Raw genomic sequence first — 15,630 nt, forward strand, 5'->3', positions numbered from 1 at the left:
AACTGGTAATGGCAGCGTGCAGGTGTGGCTTATTCTGATTCAGCGTGGAGGCAGGCAGGCCGCGTGCGGAGAGGAGCGATGGAGAGCAGGACTGCATGAACTACAGACGGCCGCATTTCGGAAGGAGCAGGAGCGTGCAGATAAGGATCACGGCTTTAGGGTCATTGTCTGGGAAGTCCTGTGGGGCTCCCCAGACCAAAGATAAGTACGGGGAAATGCACAGTGATTGTTTACATTGTGGGGAGTTATTTACAGTGGGTCGCATTTCATCTGAGAAGTCCCGAGGGGCTCCCAGACATAAGATAAGTAGCGGCGAACGTTTTTGGAATGTTGTGCTGAGAAAACACAGTGTATGCGCTCATGTAGTGCTGCGTTGGGACACCCAGGGTGTTCACTCATTTACGGTTGTGCTGGGCAAACCCAGTGTGTATCAAGCAATAGTGAATATGCATCTTTAATGGGTGTCTATGAGTAATGAACTATTTTCTGACAAAAGACTCAATATGATACATGGACATTACATTTACCAAGTTCACCAAATCTTCACTGGTGCAGTAAACTAGTGTAGGAGGGAAATCATTTATGGTATATGTTGCTTTGCTGCCCAAAGGGCCATGTATCTTGTTTATCATGATGGGAAGTTTTCCTAATGTTTGTTTTCATCATGTTGCTTGCTTATGTGTTTTCTTGTAAACCAACAGGGGTTAGTACACGTATTAAGGTGTACTAGGTAGGAAGTCATGTTATATACGTGAACAGTGTTACATGCTGGACAGAGTAGGGTTCTTTCCTGGTGTTTACCCTGTCCCATCCAAAGTAGGAGTTCCTTACCCTTTTTCCGGTGTTCCTAAATTCCCCATCCTATCCACAACCTCTCCCTAACCCCTCTTCCCCCCATTGGCTGCCACGTGGCGACCTGTTTTATATATCAGGCGTCTGTGCCAACCACGGTGGGAGGGTCGAGTTCATTCGGCTTCCGTGGTTCGGGGAGAGTGTCAATCTCTCTTCCTTTCCTTAAAAAGTGTGATTCTGACAAATAATATGGCACCAGATTATCTTAAGGATATGCTTAGATACTATCAACCATCAAGACCCCTTCGATCAAGTGACCAAGCACTGTTAACCATCCCCCCGATCTACATTGGTTTCTAGAGGGGACAGAAGATTCTCAGTGTATGGTCCTAGACTTTGGAACAGTCTACCCAGGGAAATACGGAATTTAGACACCCTGCTTGATTTTCGGAAGGCCCTAAAGACCTTCTTGTTCATATAAAACTTGGTCATTGGATAACAATTAGAGCTCCATCTTGCTTTTAAATATACTTAAGAATATACTTTGTGCTAGCTTTCCTGAGTAAGCAATACCATCTGCGCCATTATACGGTTAGGTCCGTTTAGAGCGCGCTACAAATTCCTCAAATCAAATCAAAAATTGCAGACTATTATTGAAATATTTGAAAAGCAAATGCTATTTAGGGCAAGACAGAGAAGGTACGCTTTGTGTTCGCATGTCTGCGTTTATCTTCCTGTTTGTGCGTGCGTGGGTGATGATGTGGCACGTTGGGCTACGCTGGCCACGAACGTAATGAAAATAGGAGGAGCAGATCATTGGGACAAGTTATGTCAGCTTCTGGGGCAGGTGTTTTTATTTATTGCCGCGAGCGCACTTGAACGTAGGGCGATCAATCCATGGATAAGATTAGCACAAGATGGCCGTGCCAAACACGTAAGAAAAATGTTTACGATCGATCACTGTATGCTTATAACGACTTGCCAGAACGTTTGGGATAATAAAATTTTTGAGCGCACTATTCCTTTAAGGTTTTCTAGAAAACAAATGTTTCTGGAAAGAGCCATCTCTTACAAATATCAGCTTTAAATGCTCCCCTTAAAGAGAGTATTAAGTGCTGCTTGTGCTGTGCCCTGTCTGCTGGGCTGATGGAGGTGGTGGGTGAAAATGTATCTCCTGGTCTAACAGGGGGGTTGTCAGGAAATCGCCTGTCTGTAAGGTTACTGGCGTACCATCTCGAGGACTATATTCCCCCTCCTCCTCCAGATGTGTTGCACGTTATTCCCATGCTTCACAGATCACCCGTACCCAGTACATGTTATTATGTTTCAGCCCCTCCTCAGATGTTATCGGGAGCGTTGGGGGTTGCCCTGGAAACGCCTGCCCTCTGTGTTTCGTGGGTCACGTGTCTCGGCACGCTTGACTCGCTCATACCGCTAGTCCGGTGATTTTGCATTCATTCTTAGCTCCGCCTGCCATCGCACTCGCTGCTTCTGAATTTACTTTCTGCAGCGTTACGTTCGTATGATTGATTCATGGTTTTTTGACTTGGCTACGTCCTACGACCTTTTCTTGTGCTTTCCCCTTTTGGTATCATCTTTGACTGAACTGGATTTCTGACCCCGGCTTGTTTTCCCGACTTGTCTTGCTTACAGAATCTTCCTTGCACATTGCCTGCCTGTTGCTGAATCCGGATTGCTTCAGACCTGTTTTGCCTCTGGAGTGTCTCTGGTTTTTGCTCGCACGTTGATGACTTTGGACAATTTTCTGGACTTCGTTTTTCTCTGCGTTTGGATTGCAGTTTTGGTTTCATCACTACTCACCTGGAACTTTTCTCTCCTATGTGAATCACTGGGAACTCCTCCTCTTCGTCAACCCAGTTCCCAACATCTCGAGCTGCAACATTCTTCAGTGTTCCGGACTAGAGACTGCCTATTGGAACACACTTAGGCGTCCTCGTGCCAGCAGGTGATAGGTTTGGCAACATTCCTGAACTTGAGACTTTCTGGGGATTGTCCAGTGTCCTTGTGCCAGCGAGGATTAGAGGATTTTTTCACGGGACCTTTTCCCTTAACCTGTTCTGTTACATCTTACTGCTTACTAGCTTGTGGTAAGTCCTTATTATATTGTGTACCTGGTTTCTGCTTACCTCATTATTGTTTTGGATATACTCATGTGAGTTTTGTTGTCCTTGTTTCAGGATAGCGTCCTCCTTGTTAGGAAAATCTATTTCTTGTTCTTGTCCCCATCTTCAAGTACCAAGGTATAACTTATTATATATTTTTCATTGTTGTTGGCATTACTGAATTTCCTGGTTGTTGAACTGTGCCTTTCCTTGCAGTTCAGCGGTTTTCCTGTGGTGTTTTCCTTCTTTGGGTCAATAGACCTCTCAATCAGTCTTTATATACTCCTGAGAGATACATTGCCAGAAAGAATCCCTCGGCTACATGACGGGTTCAACTGCCTGAATAGAACTATTCGGAATTTCTCAACAGTTCTTACAGGGGTGGAAGGTGGCAGCATAAGCTTGCCAGGGAAAGAGCATTCTGCCTGCAAGCAGCGCAGCCCATCTACAAAACACACAATCAGTTGGCATACAAGTGACCTCTCGAACCATGGGGCCCTCAACAGGGTGGGCCCTGAATGTGGAGAGTGGCTGCTTTGCATGGCATTTTGGGAGCATAAGAATGACCACCGATATGGCAAATAGGACTGCAATAGTAATTAAAGCATGCAACCCTTCTGAGGACGTATTGCACACTGGACTTAGTGCTCATTTCATTTGTCACAACACTCACCCTAATAGTGACATGTCTGCAATCCACATGCCAAATATACTGTTGGACAGCTTCAGCTTTCAGACAAAGGCTATCCTGCCTCAGCAGAGCGCACACAGCCTGTAAACTGATCGCCCAGCCTCAGTGCAAGTCTCCTATTCAGGCTTCAAAAGGCGCACAGAAGAAATTGCATCCAGGTCACGGTTAGTGGAGGACTGAATGAGTGCAGGGACTGTCGGGGCGCTGCCCTGGCCCACGTAAAGACGTGCACCTATTTATTGTTGGTTGTGCAGTACCAGGGCAGATTCTAGTCCATTTGGTGCTCAGAACGAAACACTAGAATGCGCCCCTCTGCCCCACGTGCCACTCCCAAACTACACAGTTAAGTAACTCCTCCCCAAAGTCAATAAATCACTGCTAAACAAATAAAATCGGTTTTATTACATCATGATTGAAGAACTTTGCAGTAACTCCTCGAACAAAGCAGACTACACAAACAATATATACTATTTTTAAAGTTTTATGTCAATTACAGCAACTCAATACGTGATTTCAGCACCAATGGGATGCTGGTAGCACTCTGGCTTAAAACGTGTCTGGTAGCTAACATCCTGTACATCTTTCAATGAGTTTATTAACTGCCATAAAAGGGAGTACACAATTAAATTGTAGGACACATATATTTGATTGAAGTGCCAAAGAAAACCAAACAGCCAAAATTCACAAAGTAATACGGTGTACTATGTTGTAACCATTTTAGAACGTGACCCACCTCTCCCCCCACACACAAACGCACATTTCTCTACTTCGTAAATGCACACCTAGTATTGTCAGGGTCATTGGTGCATCTGTGCAGGGTAAGAACCCTGCAGGGTGGAATGTGTGAACCCCAACCTCCAGAACATCTTTCTGGGGCGAGTGATAAAACAGGATGTGCCTCCCTCCACGCGCCAACCCTAGACTAGGACAGGCCCGACTACAAAACTACAGTTAGCCCAGTCTCCTAGAATATAATGAAATAAAGAGGTGTTATGCATTGGTTTATAACTGAGCAATCCCCATGAGATGTGCAGCTGGGATAAGACCTCTCCAACCCAGGAATGACACAGTAGCACAGAAACAAAGGGTGGGCGCTAGAGGGAAAGTGGTACTGAAAAGCGAAAACGAACCTGCAGTTCCAAGGAATCCGAAATTCTAAAAGCTAGCACGTAGAGATGGCGCATGCAAAGCTAAAACTTGAAACTAGAAGTTGTATATGCACCTAATAACTCAGTGACCGCACTCCGGTATGCACCTACAAACTAACTTTCGTCAGCTTGCAGACAGGCTAAACAGGTGCAGAGGTTACGTACCTTCTTCAATCCTTCGTTCCTCCTGCTGATATGACATGATATGATAAGGCATTTATAACGCGCCCGTACAAAAGTGTTTCAAGGCCCGACGAGGCAAAGGAGGGGGAAAAGAGGGAAGTCAGACAACGATCGTACTAGGCCAGGTGTCAATCAGATCGCACAAGTGCAAGGGAAGGGGAAAAGTGTGGGGGGAGGGGACAGTGCAGTACATGGCATAATAGAATAAATAACAATAAGTAAAGTATGGCCAGCAGGTGGCAAGTGCAAGGGTAAAGGGTAAGTGCAGGCGTCAGGTGACATGTGCTGGTAGTGGAACTGTAGGGATAAAAAACAATCCCCAAGTGCAGGGGTTGCCAGGAAGGCAGTGAAGGTGTGCGACTGGCTGGGGAGGGGAACTGGGCCTGAGATCAGAGGGTGGCCAGATAACCAGTACAGTTTCAGCCAGGGAGCGCTGCAATCCTTATCCTGCTGGATGGCTCACGGCTGGCTTGCTCGAAAAGCAGATTTCAGTTCTGCTGCTGGATGGTTCACGGGTGTAATCCAAAAGCAGCCACCAACACCAGGCACGAAAAAATGAGAAAATGACCCAGCCATGTGCTACGTAAGAAGTGCATAGGAGGCAACGTCAGCATTTGCTGCCGCTACTCGCCCGGGCAACCCAGAGCAAGCTCATCCGCCCCAAGCCTATTGCGCCCTTCAGGGCAATTCGAGCGCGCACCAAGGCAGGCAATTGCGCCCCCTGGGACTAATGCACCCCGGGTAGTAGCCTGCTTTGCCCAGGCCAAGAAACAGGTTTGTGCAGTACTGCCAGGCTCCTAGGTAAAAAGTGGCATGGGATGATTGTGCAAACAAAAGCTTCAAATGGCCAGACTGCTCCCAAATAAGGTGACCAACCAATGAGTAATTTGCGCCAGACATCCTCTACAGCCAACAGATCAGTGTCCCCCATGTACATGTAACAAGGTGAGCGGCCAACAAAGATGCAGTGAGTAAGTTAGATGGCGCAGAAAGTGTTTAACCCACATGTCTGTCAAAGTTGGGGTATGACTAGTGAAATGGAGACTAGAAAGATATTGGAGATAGAACGACACTGGTCACACTATGTTTGGATTGCAAAGACTGTTTGGGTGTGTATAAACTTATTTAAGTAAAAAAAAAAAAAAAAAAAAAAGGAAGGAACACAAATCTAATTAAATGTAGCTGTGCAGCATTCAGAGAAACAAAGTTTAGGGACACTTAAAATTCATCTGTTGTAATGCTTTGAGAATGCTGTTGAACGGGCACATTAATTCCCTGACCTCAATCTGGCTACGAGTTATTCTGGTCGCCGTCTAATCATTCTGAATATATTTGTCCAAACAAGGAGTAAACCAATGATTGGCCCAGTGATCTTTGGGGACCAGAATTCAAGAGTCAGAATCTTTATTCTTTTTACTGCTTATGTATTTTTCTCCTTTTTAACCTTTTAACAGATTGGGCTTTGTTCTCCGCTTTTTGAATATATTATAACACATATTTTACGAATTATGTAGGCTATAGTATAAAAATATAATGCCGTTTACCAAAGTGCGGTAGGCTGCTAAGCATGAGAAACCTCATCACTACGAAGAAACTTCAATGTTTAGTTCTTCCTTGTAAACGTCACAATGTGATTATATAGAGGTAATTAAAAAAAATGATGTGTTATAATGTGCTTAAGGTTTCTTTTTAAAACCAAAAGCACAATAACGTTTTTTTTAAAAAAAAAAGATAATGCTTTAAGAGGTGCTGACTTGTAACACAGATTGGTCAGAGCTACAGACATCGTAATGTGTGGGCAAGAGGGGTACATCCATCAGGAGTGCCCCCAACCAGGCCTGATGTAAAGAAGTCAATAAACAGTGCACGTCTGATGCCCAGAGCAGAGCCTTCTACCTGGCTCTTGTTGAAAACTAACTGACGATATAATCAATTAATCCAGTAATGCTTGCCTGTCTGAGATTAAGGTGTGCATTCTGTAAGGCTGGAGACATCCCTCATTCAACAGCCCCGCGAACTCACATCACTACAGCAACTCACCTTAAGCCTACCCTAATAACACGAAATCACTGTTGGCTAATCAGGTATGCAGAACTCACTTGTGGTAAACACGTTATAGGCGTGTCTATACAGATGGCGAAAATGAACAAACAGCACGCTTGTTTCTGATCGCTAGTATTGCCGAGTCTTTCCACACCCGGAAGCAAATTTAACGCAGCCCAATCAGGGTAGGGACTAGTTCCCATCCGAGAAACGGACCATAGCAACGGCCCGCCCACTCTTCTTCACTTGGCCTCTGATGTCATCTGTGTGATTTCCGGAGCAATGAAGCGGTTCCGGAGCAATTTCATTTAGCGGGGCTGAGTTAGAATCACCAAGAGCAAAGGTTGTGGCTACCGGTGCAAGTGCAACCGGACTCTACCTGCCTTTGGCCTGAAGCGGATCGGGTGGGCATTTTCTTTGGGAACCCTGCCTTCCATTGCAAGACACCAGATTTGGACAGGGGAGCTGGAAATTACGTTAACTTTAAAAATCATGTTCAGCTATTCAACATGAAAGGTATGGGGGGGTTAGGAAAGGGAACAAGGAGACCGTTGATGGTGGTTAACTGATCGAAGGGGGCTAATAGAGACATGTAATGTTTCATGAGGGTTTGTTTAGGATTGGTGGATTTAGATGGGGTCGGCTGGGGCTATCTGTGTGATTCAGGATCGGCACACAGGCGTCTGTTGCAAGGGGGAAGGGGCATCTTGCTATGTGGAGGGGGGATGGGGCATTATGGTATTGGTCTAGACTAGGAGAATGGGGCTTTATGGTATTGGTCTAGACTAGAGGGAGGGATGGGACATCTTGGTGGGGTCTGAATGGTTAGATGGGGGTATGCTGGTGTGGGTCTGGAGGAAGAGGGCACATTGGTGTGGGTCTGGAGGAAGTGATGGGAACATAGTGGTGTGGATCTGGGGAGGGATAGGGACATCGGTTTGCGGAGGGGGTTGGGGTACACTGGTGTTGGTCTGGGGGAGGGATGGGGACATGGGTGTGGGTCTGGAGGGAGAGATGGGCCACAGTCGGTTGGGAGGGTAGGATGGGGCATCATGGTGTGGCTCTGGAGGGAGGGGGCACATTGGTTGGGTTTGATGGGAGGAATGGGGCACATGGGTGTGTTTCCGAAGGGAGAGATGGGGCACAGTGGGTCTGGAGGGTGGCATGGGTCATCTAGGTGTGGGTTGGGATGGGGCATCTTGGTGTGGCTCTGTGGGGTGGGGGCGGGGCATATTGGTTGGGTTTGATGGTACGGATGGGGCACATTGGTGTGGGTCTGGGGGAGGGATGTGGCACATGGATGTGTTTCCTGAGGGAGAGATGGGGCACAGTGGATCTGGAGGGTGGCATGGGTCATCTAGGTGTGGGATGGAGTATCTTGGTGTGGCACTGGAGGGAGGTGGTGGGGGCACATTGGTGTGGGTCTGGAGGGAGAGATAGGGACACAGTGGTGTGAGTATGGATGGAGGGATAGGGATACAGTGATGTGGGGAGGGATAGGGGCACAGTGGTCTGGGTCTGGAGGGAGGCATAGTGCGTCTTGAGCGAGGGATAGGGACACAGTGGTGTGGGTCTGGTGGGTGAGATAGGGGCACAGTGGTGTGGGTCTGGAGGGAGGGTAGGCGTACAGTGGTGTGGGTCTGGAGGGAGGGTAGGCGTACAGTGGTGTGGGTCTGGAGAGAGGGATAGGTACGCAGTGGTGCGGGTCTGAAGGGAGGGATAGGGACTTAGTGGTGTGGATCTGGAGGGAAGGGTAGGGCACTTGGGTGTGGGTCGGGAGGGATGGGGACATTGTTGTGGGTGTGAAGGGAGGCATAGGACATATTGTTGTGGGTCTAGAGGGAGGGATGGGTGCTCCTTGCTCAGGGGAGGGATAGGGGCATCTTGCTGTGTGGAAGGAGGTTGAGGCGCCATTGTATGGGTCTTGATGGGATTGGGCATCTTAGTGGAGTCTGGATCGGAAGGGGGCATTGTTGATCTGGGATGGAAGCACAGGACATATGATGGGGGCGTGTGGATCTGAGTGAGGGCTGGAGCACTCTGTTGGGAAGGAAGGGGGCATCTGGGTGAATGGAGGGATGGAGTATGCATGTCTAGATTGAAGGATGTTGGTTTATGGGAGGGGTGGGAGCATATGTATGTCGAAGGGATGGGATAATCTGGTGTGGGTATAGAGAGAGGGTGGATGGCGCTATGAGTGTGAGTCTAGAGGTAGAGGTGAAGCATGTGGGTGTAGCTCTGAGAGGTGGAGCTTGGTGTAAGTATGGAGGGACGGATGTTGGTGTCTTTTGTGTGGGTTCGTAGGAAGGGATGTTGGCATGTGGGTCGGGAGGGAGGTGGCATTTGAATCTTGAACATGTGTTTGGAGGAGAAATGGGGCATTTAGGGGGCTGGGGTATCTTTGAGTAGGGGCATGAAGGATCATGGAACAGCAGAGCAGCCGGAGGGAGAGCTGGGGCCCGTCCTCGGTTGCATTCCAGACGTGCACTCCCACAGCCCGGTGCACCTCTCGCAGAGAGGTCCGTTGTGCATGCTCAACCAGGCGCCGGGGAGCAAGGATTCCCTTCCACCGTAGGGGGGTCTGCGGCCCAGCAGGGTTGAGTTAACCTGCTGGGGATGTCCCCAACAATGCACCTGAAAGGAGCCCCTCGTTCGGCCTCCTCACCAAGCAGGCCGCTGTGCTGGCTGGGGGCGTGCACTCCTCTTTCTGACCCGCCAGTGGGTAGGCATTGGTGGACGCACCCCGCTCAGCAGGGAAGCCCTGAGTGGGTGCAGCTGGGAGCTGAGGAAAACCTGACCTTCTCTCAAAGGGCGCTTCCCCAGGCAGACAGGGGCCCAGCACGTCAGCCACGAGCCATGGCGCAGCAGGCTTACACGAGGGGCATCAAGGTTCCAGCCGCCCACATCTGTGGGCGAGCGATGGCCAGGTCTGCTGGCGCAGCGGGTGACCTTCCTTTTTGCCCAGGTACCTGTAGCTCGGCCCTGTGCTGCCTGGCTGGGCTTTAAAGACTCTAGCGGTCCCGCTGACCCTCCTTCCCCAGCCTCTGCTTTCTCTGGCTCGCCTTGCGGTCTGTCCGTCCACCAGCCCACACCCCCGAAAGGGGAGCGGAGGGGGTCGGAGAAGGATGTGTGGATCGTGCTGGGTGGGCTGGTGGCAGAGCAACCTGCCTCCATCCCCCTGGGAAGCGCCGTGCTGCTGCAGTGGCGGGCAGGTTTCCCTGGCTGAGCGCCTGGATTATAATTTTTTTTTTTTTAAAGCACAATGGTCTCGGCTGAGCTAGACAGAGCACTGGGCTGTCTCGCCACAGGCGGCACTGCCTCTCCTGCACCTGGCCATGCTGTGTGTGGCTGTCTGTGGTGTCCAGTGGCTGCCGGTGCAGGATGGCCATGGAGCGTGGGCCTTGCGACCATGTGGGCTTTGGCCGCAGGTCGGGACAGCGCACACTCTGCTGCCCCAGAGGCACAGGGTTGGGGAACCTCCGCCCCACAGACTCCCTCCCCTCCCTGTGTGGGCCTGAGGCCAGCTGCCCTGAGCTTTGTGCTCCCCCGACCACGGCCTCAGATCAGACATGGTGACCCGCTGAATTTATTACTAAGCGGAGAAAAAAACGAACCAGGATTCCCTCAGTAATGGCCAGTGAAAAGAGAAGAGCCCAGCGCCAAATCCCTGTTCAGCGGCAGGTGTAGGAAATGTGGCGTACAGAAGATCGACTCCCTGTGCGGACGGTGTTAGGCCGGTAGCTGCCTCTGGCACGCCAGTATCAGGTCTTCTTGGAGTCAGGTTGCTTGGGAATGCATCCCAAAGCCTCTGGTAAACTCCATCTAGGGCTAAATACGGGCACGAGACGATGGTTAACAAGTACCGTAAGGGAAAGTTGAAGAACTTTGAAGAGAGAGTTCAAGAGGGCGTGAAACCATAGAGAAGTAAACTGGTGGGGTCTGTGCAGTCCACCCGCAGGATTCAACACGGCAGGCAGGTCGGTCGCCTGGAACGGTGGATGCCCTTGCTGGACTTTGGCCCGGGCAGACTTGGCCCCCGCAGAGTGCATTTCCTCTGTGGCGGTGCAACGCAACGGACTGAGAAGGCCCCAGGGGGCAGGTGGCTCTCTGCTCTGGCAGAGAATGTTACAGCCCCCTGACAGCAGTTTTGCTGTGACTGCTGGGCCGAGGGAGATTGACCGCTGCCGTGCCCTTCTCTGGCAACCGTCCTGGCCCCTCTTGGGGGTCGCTGGTGCGGCGACGGGAGACGGGGCTCCCCTTGCGACTGTGGTGGACTTCCCTCAATGCCCCCTGACCATGTTGTGCCGCTGGGACGGGAGCCCCACAATAGGTGCCAGTGGTCTGAGGAGTCTTAACATGTGCGCAAGTTGGAGGGCCGAATTAAACCCTGTGGTGCAAAGAAGGTGACGGCCAGCGCGTGCCGATTGCAGTGGGATCCTGTCGTGGTGGGCGCACCACCAACCTGCCTCACCCTCTCTCGTGGAGATGGAGCATGAGCGCCTGTGATAGGACCTGAAAGATGGTGATCTAGGCCTGGTGGAGGTCCGTAGCAGTCCTGATGTGTAAATCAGTTGTCCGACCTGGGTATAGGGGCAAAAGACTAATCAAACCATCTAGTAGCTGGTCCCCTCCAGAGTTTCCCCTCAGGATAGCTGGCACACGGAAACCGCAGTTTTATCTGGTAAAGGGAATGATTAGAGCTCTTGGGGCAAAAATGGTTTCAACCTATTCTCAAACTTTAAATGGCTAAGCAGCCTGGCTCGCTGGCGTGGAGCTGGGCATTGAATGCATGTGCCCAGTGGGCAACTTTGTTAAGCCGAACTGGCGCTGCAGGATGAACCGAATGCTGAGTTAAGGCGCCCGATGCTCATCAAACCCAGAAAAGGTGTTGTTTGATATAGACCGCAGGACAGTGTCATGGAAGTCGGAATCCGCTAAGGAGGGTTCTCTTTTCTTTGTGAAGGGCAGGGCACCCTGGAATGGGTTCGCCCTGAGAGGGGGGCCCGAGCCTTGGAAAGCGCTGCAGTTTCGGCGGCATACGGTGAGCTCTCGCTGGTCCTTGAAAATCTGGGGGAGATAGTGTAAATCTCGTGCCGGGCCGTACCCATATCCGCAGCAGGTCTCCATGGTAAACAGCCTCTGGCATGTTGGAACAATGTAGGTAAGGGAAGTCGGCAAGTCAGATGCGTAACTTTGGGATAAGGATTGGCTCTAAGGGCTGGGTCGTCGAGCTGGGTAGCGAGGCTGGGCGTGCCCCGCAGCTGGAGGAGGCGTCTCATCCCCCTCCCCCCCGCAGGGGCGCCGCCAACTCTGGATGCGAGCCGGGCCCTGCCTGTGGATCGCCACAGCTGCGGGGGTCTCTTCTCTCCATTCCCCTCCCATGGTTCGGGCCGACATTCTGCCTAGGCTGACGCCTAGCAGCTGACTTGGAACTGGTGTGGACCAGGGGAATCCGACTGTTAAAATAAAGCATCGCGAAGGCCTGAGGTGGGTGTTGACGCGATGTGATATGTCAGTGAAGAAATTCAATGAACCGCAGGTAAAGTCGAGAGTAACTATGACTCACTTAAGGTAGCCAAATGCCTTGTCATCTAATAAGCGCATGAATGGATGAACTAGATTCTCACTGTCCCAACCTAGAAACCACAGCCAAGGGTCAAGTCCAAGACTGGGTGCATGTGTCAAGGGGGTGCCCTTAGCAGGTCCCTTTCCTCCACGGGGTAAATGTGCTCCCAGTTGCCGGCCTTGAGTTCCACTGTGTTTGTGGGTTAGTCCCGGTGGGAAAGGCTCTAATGTGGTGGGAGAAGCTCTAAGGCGGCCCGGGCCAGAGCTCCAGGGTGACTGGGACCGCTGCCCCCACCGGCTTTGGGCACCAGCCTCGTGCATGTGGGTCGAGAGTCCCTAAACCTGGTGGCGGTCGTGAGGAAGCTCTAAAGGGGCCCTGCTAAAGCTCCAGCTGGGGGGGGGGGCGTGTGGGGGCTGTCTCACGTGTGGGTTGACTGTCCCTCAAGCTCCAAGGCGGGCGAGAAACCTCTTATGTGGAGGGGGGGGGGGAGCTCTAAGGTGTCCTGGCCAGAGCTCGAGGATGACCATTGGTGCTGGCCCATGCCCATGCGGGGGGGCCAAAGGCCCTTCCTGTCCAGGCCCATTGGACTGCATTGCCCTACCAGATTGCTGCTCTCTTAGCCCGGCCATCTGGTCGTTGGCCATCGAAATGACTGCAAGGACAAGATGGCCGGGCTGCTCTGGAAGTCCTGATGGGCGGTCAGTTTAAAATGTTTCTCCATTTGGGTCTATTAGGAGCCTGGACGCTTTTGCTGAGAGGTCCCACTCTGTGACTCTGGGTACACAGATTTCAAGAAAGCATAGTCGCCTTCCTCTGGATTACTGTAGACTGGGTGAGGGGGGACCTGTCTGTGCTCCTCTTCATTCTCGCTGCCCGAGCCTGGCTCCATGGCAAAACTACCGCACCTCCAGCAGAGACTGTCCTGCTGGGGGCACTCTTTCGTGTACTCCATGGGATCGATTTGGCACACTTGGTCCTTCCAGGGTTGGACTGCTTGGCCAGCCTCGGCTGTTTCAAGCAATTTGCTTCCACCTGCCTTGGGACCGTGGTAATGGTGTGCCCCCCTCGGGGAGGGCCACTTCGTGTGGGCAGCTCTCCCCAGTGGTCAGAGCAGCCCGACAGCTCCCCAGTGGTCAGAGCAGCCCGGCAGCTCCCAAGTGGTCAGATCAGCCCTCCTCCACCAAGCAAGTTTCTCCAGCAGTTAGGAACGCATGTTCTGTGGGGTCCTGACCCCCCACTGTCGCCAAATCCCCTACCGTTTCAAATTATGCCTGAGCCTGGCCTCTCCTACCCACCCACCCCGTGGCAGAGCAGGCCGGGCCTCCGCCGCCCGTGTAAACGACCTGTCCAGCTGACCTGCATGCGTTGGGGGACGCACTGGTCCTGTAGACGGCCCCAGAGGGTGCAAAGGTCGTCTCTGAGGCGGGCATGTGGCTCCTCCAATGCCGCCCTCCAGCAGGTGCGGTTACCTGTTTGATCCTGCCAGTAGCAGTAATCTCAAAGATTAAGCCATGCACGTGTAAGTACACACGGCCGTTACAGTGAAACTGCAAATGGCTCATTAAATCAGTTATGGTTCCTTTGATCGCTCCATCTGTTACTTGAATAACTGTGGTAATTCTAAAGCTAATACATGCAGACGGAGCGCGGACCTGTGGTAATTCTAAAGCTAATACATGCAGACGAGCGCGGACCTTGCAGGATGCGTGCATTTATCAGACCAAGACTAATCCAGGCTTGCCAGCCCCTTTGGTGACGATAGATGACCTTGGGACGATCGCACGTCCCCATGACGGCGACAAGGCATTCCCCTATCAACTTTCGATGGTACTTTCTGTGCCTACCATGGTGACCACGGGTAATGGGGAATCAGTGTTCGATTCCGGAGAGGGAGCCTGAGAAACGGCTACCACACCCAAGGAAGGCAGCTGGCGTGCAAATTACCCGCTCCCGACTCCGGGAGGTAGTGACGAAAAACAATACAGGACTCTTTCGAGGCAATGTAATTGGAATGATTGTTCAAAGCAGACTGGTACCATGAATACTTCAGCTAGGAATAATGGAATAGGACTCCGGTTCTTTTTTGTTGGTTTTCAGACATGGGGCCATGAGATGGCCGGGGGCACTCGTAATGTGCCGCTACAGGTGAAATTCTTGGACCGGCGCAAGACGAACCAAAGCAGAAGCATTAGCTAAGAATGTTTTCATTAATCAAGAACGACTGAGGTTCAAAGATGATCTGATACCGTTGTAGCTCCAACCATAAACTATGCAGACTAGCGATCTGGGGGGGGCGTTTTTCCCATGACCGTCGAGCAGCTTCGGCGAAACCAAAGTATTTGGGTTCCGGGAGAGTATGGTTGCAAAGCTGAAACTTAAAGGAATTGACGGAAGGGCACCACCAGGAAACCTTGCCCGGCCCGGACACGGAAAGGATTGACAGATTGATAGTTCTTTCTCAATTCTGTGGGTGGTGGTGTATGGCCTTTCTTAGTTGATGGAGCGATTTGTCTGGTTTATTCCTATAACGAACAAGACTCATCCATGCTAACTAGTTATGCGACCTCCCCCCAGCGGTCAGCGTTCAACTTCTTAGAGGGACTAGTGTCGTTTAGCCAAACAAGAGTGAGCAATAACAGATCTGTGATGCCCTTAGATGTCCGTGGCTGCACGCGCACTACACTGAACCGATCGTTTGTCTACCCTTAGCAGACAGGTGCAGCTAACCCGCTGAACCCCTTTCGTGATGGAGATTGGGAATTAAATTGTAAGTGCGGATCATGAGCTTTCGTTGAGTAAGTCCCTGCCCTTTGTACACACTGCCCATCGCTACTACCGATTGGATGGTTTAGTGAGGTCCTTGGATTGGCCCCGCCCCTGAGCCGCAGTGCCAGGCAGGGGCACGCTCCTCCATCCTGAAACGCCAGCGGGTGGGCGTTGGTTAGCGCATCCCAGTCGGCAGCGAATCCCGACCGTTCTCAAGGGACGCCTCCCCAGGCGGACAGCGGCCCGGCACGCTGGGCAAGCCATGGTGCAGGTGGGTGTCGAGGTTTTGGCCCCCACGTCCGTGGGTGAGCGATGGAC

At 51.4% G+C, this 15,630-nt stretch overlaps 1 protein-coding gene across 2 annotated transcripts in view; it reads right to left on the minus strand.

Annotated features, from left to right (window-relative positions):
- The window catches only part of FTSJ1 (FtsJ RNA 2'-O-methyltransferase 1), a 328,389-nt gene extending 321,195 nt beyond the window's left edge, over positions 1 to 7,194 (minus strand). Inside the window, exon 1 of one of the 2 annotated variants that reach the window (XM_069647552.1) lies at positions 7,037 to 7,194. The gene's annotated coding sequence lies outside the window, so the exon portion shown is untranslated. Of the gene's footprint in view, positions 1 to 6,977 lie in introns of both variants that reach the window. The other variant, XM_069647553.1, reaches the window with a different exon arrangement.
- Between the last annotated feature and the right edge of the window lie 8,436 nt (positions 7,195 to 15,630).

The sequence above is a fragment of the Ambystoma mexicanum genome, chromosome 2q, assembly GCF_040938575.1.
Source record: "Ambystoma mexicanum isolate Mex_15411 chromosome 2q, UKY_AmexF1_1, whole genome shotgun sequence".
NCBI classification, from domain to species: domain Eukaryota; kingdom Metazoa; phylum Chordata; class Amphibia; order Caudata; family Ambystomatidae; genus Ambystoma; species Ambystoma mexicanum.